This window comes from Dama dama, chromosome 22 (genome assembly GCF_033118175.1).
Source record: "Dama dama isolate Ldn47 chromosome 22, ASM3311817v1, whole genome shotgun sequence".
In the NCBI taxonomy this organism is placed as follows: domain Eukaryota; kingdom Metazoa; phylum Chordata; class Mammalia; order Artiodactyla; family Cervidae; genus Dama; species Dama dama.
Genome location: NC_083702.1, coordinates 57,110,614 through 57,119,285, shown reverse-complemented (window position 1 = coordinate 57,119,285; position 8,672 = coordinate 57,110,614). Strand labels below are relative to the sequence as shown.

The window sequence follows — 8,672 nt, the reverse complement described above, 5'->3', positions numbered from 1 at the left end:
ATGTGTACCTATCATCTTTCTTTCACTGAATGGCCTTCTGCTATTTTGCTGTTAAGACAGTCATGATAAATTGGATTATCCCTTAAGCTTACAAAGATATGCATGTTCTTTAAAATGGGTTTGAAAAATATGTTTCTTCCACCTAGCAAAAGCAGGCTACAGGATTCTCTTGTTTCGTTGCTGTCTCATAGGTGAAGATGAGTTTAGTAAGAGGCCTTGCATATTTTCCTTCCTGTTCAGGTAAGGTCTTGACATCCTTTTCCTTCTACGCATAATAGAAGTTCTCCCTGAAGACTATACAAGAGGTAGACTTCCAGAGGTCATCACATCGAGCAATTTTAACTTCTTAAAAGAGTTCTGTGTTAATTGCACAGAGTTCTAGGTAAATTGGCATAACTTGAACTGGTTTCAAAATGCTGGCATTTAGGCTGTGAGACAGTGTGAAAGGAGGGAACTGCGTTTGTTAGGTCTCTTTTCTCCCTTTTTTTTAATAGTCTTGAAACATCATGATACAATCTCTTATTTGGTTCTTAAAAAAATAAAACAACCCTAGATATTTAGAAGAAGCTGCTGGGCAGCATGTAAACATGTATAGCATATCTCATTACCTCCCCCTATAGCTTTGAGTATTTTCCCCCTGGCTTTGTAAAGTGATGCTTGAGTGTGGGTCTTACCAAGGAATTTCATAGCCATTTTATAGGCCCGGCAGCACATTTACTATATCAGAATATGCACACTGTTTCTTGTGCAAATGTTAACAATTAATAAAATTAGTGTCCTTTCTGGGAAAAAGTCCAAAGTGCTTGTGGATTAAGGCTTTGTGGGGTGCATAAGTCTATCTCTTATTTTAACTCAGTGAGAAGCTACTTTTTCTTTTGTTTTTCTATTACCTGCCTTCTAATAGTGCTAAACAATCAAATGCAAGGGATTTTGCCTTCTCTGACTTTGCAGAAGAAAATTATTCAGTTGATACAGAAGATGAAGGTTAGAAACCCACTGTCATCTAGAAGGTCCAGGAATTTAGAGAATCAGAGGTACTCCCTGGATTTCAGGATCCATCAGGGGAAATAGAGTCCAAGTTATTTTTCTCTGAGCTTCCTTAATTTTGTTTTACTGCCTTGGGCATAATTAGGACAATGGTGAGGCTTTGAGGAGGGGAGATGTTTGGGGGTTGCTTGAGATGTCTAATGGGGTCTCCAAATGTCTAGTCTTTCTGGAGACCAGAAAGACTCCAACCCCTAGGAAAACAGAGGTCTCCTGAGCAGCTTTTTGTGCGGAAGGAATTTCGTGCGCCACACCCCTCTGCAAAATGTTGGGACCCCTTTGGTTCAGGTAACCCCCTTCACATTCTAGGCTGCTTTCCAGAGCCACAATTGCTCCCCTCCTTTTAAGACTGGCTGTTCTGTTCATCTTGGGTGCCAAGATTTTCTTTTACTCGCTAAGTCTTCCCCATATAATGTAATGCTTCATTTCTTCCCAGAAAAAAATAAGATAGTTGCTTCAAATTCAGCATTTCCATAATACTAGTAAAAAGTCCTTCTTCGTAAAAGGTACAGGGTCAGTTCCTGCCACAGAGCTCATCTGCATTATCTCTGTTTATCTCTCGTGGGTGAGGAGAGGACCTTTGCATTTGACCAAAAAGCACTAGTAAATAAGGAGTTAAAATGAAGGCAGGCTCACTGGTTTGCTGAGATCTGTCAGAGTCTGACTGGCTGGCTACATATCTGTCTCTGGAACAATAGGTACCTGTATTCTGCACGGACTGCTGGGCAGCGCTGACACTCTGGAGAAGGTCTGCCTCCTCACTCTCCTGGTGAGAATCCCCAATGACAGTTCCACTTTTCAGTGGAGGAGAAAAAAATATCTGTCTGCTCTCCTGATGGAGGGCAGAGCTTTGATCATTTTTATTCAGGCTTGTCTTGGCCGGAGGTTTCAGGTTCTTAGTCTCAAGTCAGCAGTCTCTCTCTCTCTCTCTCACACACACACACACGCACACACGCACACACATCCACTCCCCCCCTCTGTCTTACTCTCTCTCATTTCCACTCACAGGTTGTACGAAGGCAGATGAGTAGCCACAGCTGTAACTGGGGCACACGGCAATAAACACAGTGGAGCCGATTTCTGCGATGGCGAGAGAGGGGGCATCAGAGTTGACAGCAACGACAAGGACCCAAGGACCGTCCTTCTGACAAGTTTCAGGTAAGAAAATATTTATGCCCTGATTCTGGCATTTTGCATCCTTGTGGCTGAGAGAGACATTGAGCTAGAAAGCAGGAGTCTCGATAGGGAAATATTTGTCTGAGAGTATCATCTGCTGGCACTTGCCTGCAAACCTGTGTTCTCAGAGCTTTGTGTTACTAGAATCATCGGAGGTGAGGTGTGAGCGGGGCAGAAGGGTGAGTTGCTTTTTAATGTCTGTCTGGTGACATTTATCGTGCTGTTTAAATTCATATCTGGAAAAAATGCTGTTTGATGATAGTTAGCAATGTTTTGGGTAACAGAGAACATATGGCTGTGTAGAATTCAAGGATGCTCTCTCATTCTTAATTTGTAATTATTTTTACACTCAACTGTACTGAGGTCAGAGAGTTTTAAAAATTAATGAGATTCCCTGTGGAGTTCAAATAGTAATGCCTACGTGAGCTGTTACAGAAAGATAGGATTATGCGGGTATATTTTTAACATAGATTTAACTGTCGTTTTTGAATGTACTCCATTTGAAATATTTGAATTGTACAGTAGTTTATGGAAGCTTAAGTATTTAGAGATTTTAGTCCTTAATTTTTGTTGTTGTTGTTGTTGTTAATGATCTGGAGAAATTTTGTCAAAATTAGACTGTGGAAGATGAACATTTTCTGTGGAGTTATTACTAAAACTTAACAGATATTATTGTTATGACAATGGAGAATACATTATACTTTCGAGGAAATGACAAATAATGAATGAGACAGATGCTAAGAAAATCTGCAAATTGCTTTCATCTTAAGTAATAGAAAAAAATTCAGGAGATGGGGTAAAAACTGCTGGCACGAACAAAGAAGCGAGTGTATACAGAGATGAGAATTCTTTGTCACAAAAATGAACCCAGGGCATGGATTTAGGAGGTTAAGTGATTTCTACATTCTTGGTGCCCCACAAAATGGGTGAGTCCAGGCATTTAAAAATGTACCGAAAACTTTCATTTCCCACAATTTAAAAACATTGTTTGTGTTCCTGATACAACACATTGTTTAAAAAGAGGGGAATTGGAAAGCAGTCTGAGTATACAGTAATCGGGGCTAAAGATGCTTTTTATCCCGAGTTCCCCATTTACAAGCCCCATTCTGAGCTTCCTGTGATATATTGTTATGTAAATACTGAGCAGCCAGGGAAAGCAGTGCTATGGAGATTCAATTTACTTTGAAAGTTGTTCATTATAGCGGGGATGAATGTTATTTATTTGATGTGATTCAAAGGCTGGAAATGACTTTTTCATTGTGGCGCCTTTTGTAATGGGTGCAGGGTGATCTAATCTTTTTAATTTTGGCTTTCACACCAGTGGAGATGAAAAGAGATCTGAACTCATTTATCGGTTGCTAGGTCCTTCTAGAGACCCAAGTCCTGTTCTTGGTTGCTATGGCCAGTCTGACCTCAATCTCTGTGGTTTTGGGGACTTAAGCAGTCTTTTTTTTTTTTTTTTTTTTTATTGAGGAGCATGTACCTTGATTTATGTCCAAAATTGTGGCTGAACGTCTTTGTCTGCGAGTGATAGATGGTGGCGAACCATTCATCAGTTCTTACAAGTAAACACTGCTGTCCCACTAAAAATATGTTTTGTTCTGAGTTAATGGTATGGAACAAGGCAGCCTCCACACTCAGCTATCTTTTATTGTGGAGGGGCCTCGGAAACTTGGAGCAAAGTGGAGGAAATTGGCATTCATTTTCTTGTCTGTTAGCATTTCATTCCTGATTCGGATGATGCGGCTGTAGGTGGATGGAGGATGAGAGGGTAAACCTTCCATTTCTTTACTTTCTCTTTAGTTGGGGCTGCTTATGAAACAGGCCTTCTTCAGATGCCAGGATTCTGCTGGGGCACTAGGAAGTCAGGAGTAGTTTCTACAACGGGGTTGGCCTCCGCTTGGCAACTGCCAGGAAGAGCTGAGGCGTACACAGGCGGGTGTGCCGCGACCGGCTGCCTTCCTCTTCATGCCGCTGTTTGAGGGAAAGTTGTATCCACTCTTGGTGGCTCCTAGGAACGCTCTGCCTCCAGGCTTACTTAATGGGCCCCGGACGACCTTGCATTCTAGAACCTTGTTAAAAGGAGCCTTGGTGATTAAAGAGGCTGTGGAGTATACAGCCCGTGCTTAGCAGATGAGCCTGCGTGCATTTCCCCGTTTCCTTAAAAACTGATTAATTGATGCTGCGGGGAGCACCCGGTCTGCTAATAAGATGATGATAACAAAAAGGTATCAGGAAAGGCTTATAACTGCCGTCCGATTCCTTCCAAGAGAGATTGCGGCTTTGTAGTGTAGTTTTCTCTTTTAATAGTGATATGCTAATGGTTTTTATTCTAAATCGGCCAACACTGAGTATCTCCAGGAAAAATGGGTTCCATAAGAAGTGGCATCCTCCTGGAATGGAAAGGTAAAAATTAAACATTTTTTAAAGTGCAATTTTCAAACCGTTTCCATGTACTTCTTACCAGTAACATTAGAAAACTGCTTTCTAAATGAGTGTTTAAAATTTAAACCCTTGGTCTAAACGTAAAAGGTTTAAAGAAGAAACTGTCTTAGGGAATTTTATTGTTAGTCATTTGCTAAAGATTGCCTAGGTTTTATTAACAAAAAACAACCGGACACTTTGTATGTTTACGTTCAGCCTTGAGAATAAGTAAATTTTTATATTTTAGAGAAAATGATCATTTTGAGGATCAATTAAAATAATCTTTATATACTTATATACTTTATTTCTAGAACTGGTTAGAGAAAACAGGATTTGGTGATATGGATGGTCTCTTCCAGCTTAAAAATTCTTCAAAGTGTGTTAATTTTCTGAAAATACACACAAGGATGCCTTTACTAGTGTAATTGGACTAATTCAACTAATGTTTAGCTCTTCAGTTGAACAACAATTAAAAGTTCTATGTTCTGTTGTACAGGCAATAATTTTGGTGGAGGTAATTTAAGAAAAATTGATTTTTGAAGATATTTTTACTTAACTGCTACTTTAGCGCTTTAATAAGAGTGAGGTTTTGCAAAGCTTAATTGTGGCTTCTTAACTTGGGTTTCTTACTTAGGTCTTCTTGAAGGTAATGCATTGTATGAGTGGTTAATTTCACGAGGAATATTGAATTCCAGGTATCTGAAGGCAAGTATTCCCCGGGATGTGGTATGTATGTATGTGTGTATATGGACATATTTTAATATAAAATGTCTTATAAATTTGACATTGTGTTTTGCTTTACTGTTATTTCAAAAGATTTAAGTAAATGTCGAATAGCGCTCAATTTCCTGAAATGATTAAATTCAGTCTCTGAAGAATCTGGGGAACAGGCCTGTAATGACATTTTGATGACTTTCATTTTAAGGTGTAATAGAAATTGAGTAAAATATTTTAATAGCTATTGTCTAATATCTCATTCAAATACAATGTTTTTATTGCTCATTCTAGCTTACAATTTTCTGGTGATAATAACATTGGCTGGTGATTGTTTCTTACATAGAAATCATTTTATCCTTACGTAGAAGTATTTTAGAAATGTCTTCATGAATTTATCTCAGCTGAAGCAATTGTACTAAACTCTTGAGACAAAATAGTATTTCCCGATTCCTCCCATTTTAATTTGGTACTTCCTTAAAATATTTAGGTGTATCTTAAAGGTACATATTAAATATTAAATATTACATATGATAGTTTGTGGTTTAAAGGGGAAAAAACAATCATTCATATAAGTCAGGGAAGGCTGAGAAAAGAGAAGGAATAAATATTGTTACTAGCCACTATCACAAAATTGATTTGATTTTTCTTCCAGATATCATGTATTTTTAAAAATTTTTAAATGGGCTAATAAATAAAAACTATGTGTAAAATACACAGTTATTATATCTCTTTATCGAATAGGTAAGTGCAGATATATAAACATATTGATTGCACCTAATGTTACCAGAAACATCTTTGCACCTCAATTCTTTCAGGAGATGTAGACACAAGTTAAGCATATGGCTTTTAAAGAAATATTTTGAGAACTGGAGTTGTGACACATTAGATCAATTTCATGTTAAGTCAAAATGAAATCCTTAAATCAGTTTTTCTGTGTATGTTACACAAAGCCATTAGCTTTCAAATTGCATTGTTCTAAATGCTAATTAGAAAAAAATTATGTAATTTAACTTGATTGTAGTGAATAAAGTCAGAATATAATATTATTGCTGAATTAACATGCCATAAGTACATTTTTTAAAATGAAAATAAAGTTATGCTCTAGTATGAGATTATTATCCTCTTCTAATGTGTTTATTGAATTTCCCCAAGTTTGGTTTCTTCTTGTAATTAATATTCCTTTCTACACATCAGTGTTGCAGGGTTATTGGTTCCTCTTAGTTGCTTTCTGCCTCCTATAGTTTTGGGTTTTGTCTTTTTGGTATAATATTATCCTGTCACCTAGAAAGTTGTTTTGACTTTGAAGGTATTTGTCTGAGTTTGGGGTAAAAAAAAAAAAAGTAAAACACCAAACTTGTTTTATTAGAAATTGTGTATAAAGTGCTGAAAGATTTGAGATGGCCTTGGGATGTTGTTCAAGGGGTTGATTTTAGGATATAGGATTTTCTCAGTAGTGGCAAGTTACTTGTATAATTCAATAAAATCTTTCCTTCAGCTACATGAGTTTATTTTCCACAAAATAGTTTGCCAGGTGACAAACCTCAAATTACACTGACCATCAGCAGGAAATTTTATTATAGAGAAAGAACTGGGAAGGGAGGGGGCCTTTTAGACAGCTAACGGGTTTGCCCCAACTTACCATCCAAGCATGGTGGCAAGGACACATGGTAAGGTTTTATCTACTGATTAATCACCTCTGAGATCCAACAGCAGATTTTAATTTGCACAGCCAACAATCAGATATTTTTGTTTAAATGATATCAGGATGATTTGAGAAAATAAAAGTTTTTCTAAAAAGCCGAATTTCATACTCTAGCACTAATAATTAACTGAAACATTTAAAATTTGTTCAGATTTTAAAATGTGAAAATTGTAATTTACTTAATGGTGTTTATAATTTTTTAATAAAAAATGGCCTATATAGACTCATAGTGACCCCAATTCCTTCTAAAGGCTTTGGACTTTATGATCTTATACCATATAGTAAACAGAACCTTTTTCCATTTTTAATTATGTCTCTAAGCCATTATTTGTATTCTTAATGGTGTTTGGCATTATTTAATCATAATGATTCATAAATCCTTGAATTTCCTACATTTTTCTGACAATTGAGTTTACAGTCCAGAAGTAAAGACTAAAATATACCATAAGGCTAGGAGTGTCCTTAGAGAAAGGAAGACAAGGTGGCTTGCCATGGTCAGGAACATATGGTGTATAGTTGGATTTTAACATAATTTACTACAGACATCTTTAAAAGTATTGGATTTTTAGGAAATGTTTGAAGACAAACTCAGTTTGCTAGAAGTTTGAAACATAGGTATCTAGTAAATTATACCAATATCTTTCCATAGGATTTAGAAAATATTCATTCATTCATTCATTCCACCAACACTGATTCAGGGCCTACCCTGTATCGACACTGTCTTTGTAGCTCTTAATTTAATATTCTCCATTGATTCAATATTCATTATTTGCCTGATTTTGCAGATGATAGCAGGCTCACCAGTTATTCATACATCATCAATCAATCACATCACAATCCATATCATTTTGGAACTTGTATTTCTCTTGCCTCTTCTTTAGATGGCTTAAAGTAAATTCTAGGCATATATACCAGTTTAGAAGAATATATTGGCAAAACAGTCACAGTGAGTTTTAATAAGCTGTCTTATTGATATTCAGGCCCATGATGCAGCAAACAAGTTGGTTTTATTGCTTTTTATGCTTCCTTCCAATGCCTCTGATTCTATTTTAAGGGACCTCTAATTCTAATTATTAGTGGCTAACGTTTCTTTTCCATTTGCCTGTCAATTTCCTAAGCTCTTTACCTTTGTTCTTTCCATTACATTATGAGAAAGGTGGCGTCACTGACCCTCCTTGCAGATGAGGAAAATGAGGCTCTAAGAAGTAACTGCCTGGGCGTCACCAAGCTAGTAAGCAGCCAAGATGACTTAAACCCCAGGTCGTTCAGCCTCTATTCATTCTTCTAGTCGCTAGGCAAATATTACTGAGCATTTATGATGGCCTTGGCTACTCAAGATGTTTAGAAAACAGAAGTGTCTGTAACAGGCAAACCTCTGCGTTAGAACAGATACCCACAAGCACCTTGATACTTCCATTATGTTATTTTCCTTTGCATCTATGGATTCCCCAGAACCAACTCCTTCAGAAGTCTCACCATTTGGCTTCAGTCTTTTTTTTTTTTCTTTTTCGATTGTATTATTGTCTATTTCTAGCCAGGAATTTTCTACACTGGAGGGTTGATCTGCTCATTGCCCCCACAAAGTTTGCCTTGCATTTTCTCTGATCAT

The 8,672-nt window shown here is 37.1% G+C and overlaps 1 long non-coding RNA gene across 1 annotated transcript in view; it reads left to right on the top strand.

Annotated features, from left to right (window-relative positions):
- The first annotated feature begins 2,065 nt into the window (after positions 1 to 2,065).
- The window catches only part of LOC133043411 (uncharacterized), a 29,430-nt gene continuing 22,823 nt past the window's right edge, over positions 2,066 to 8,672 (top strand). Inside the window, exon 1 of the long non-coding RNA XR_009689695.1 lies at positions 2,066 to 2,202. This is a non-coding gene — a long non-coding RNA (uncharacterized LOC133043411). The remainder of the gene's footprint in view (positions 2,203 to 8,672) is intronic.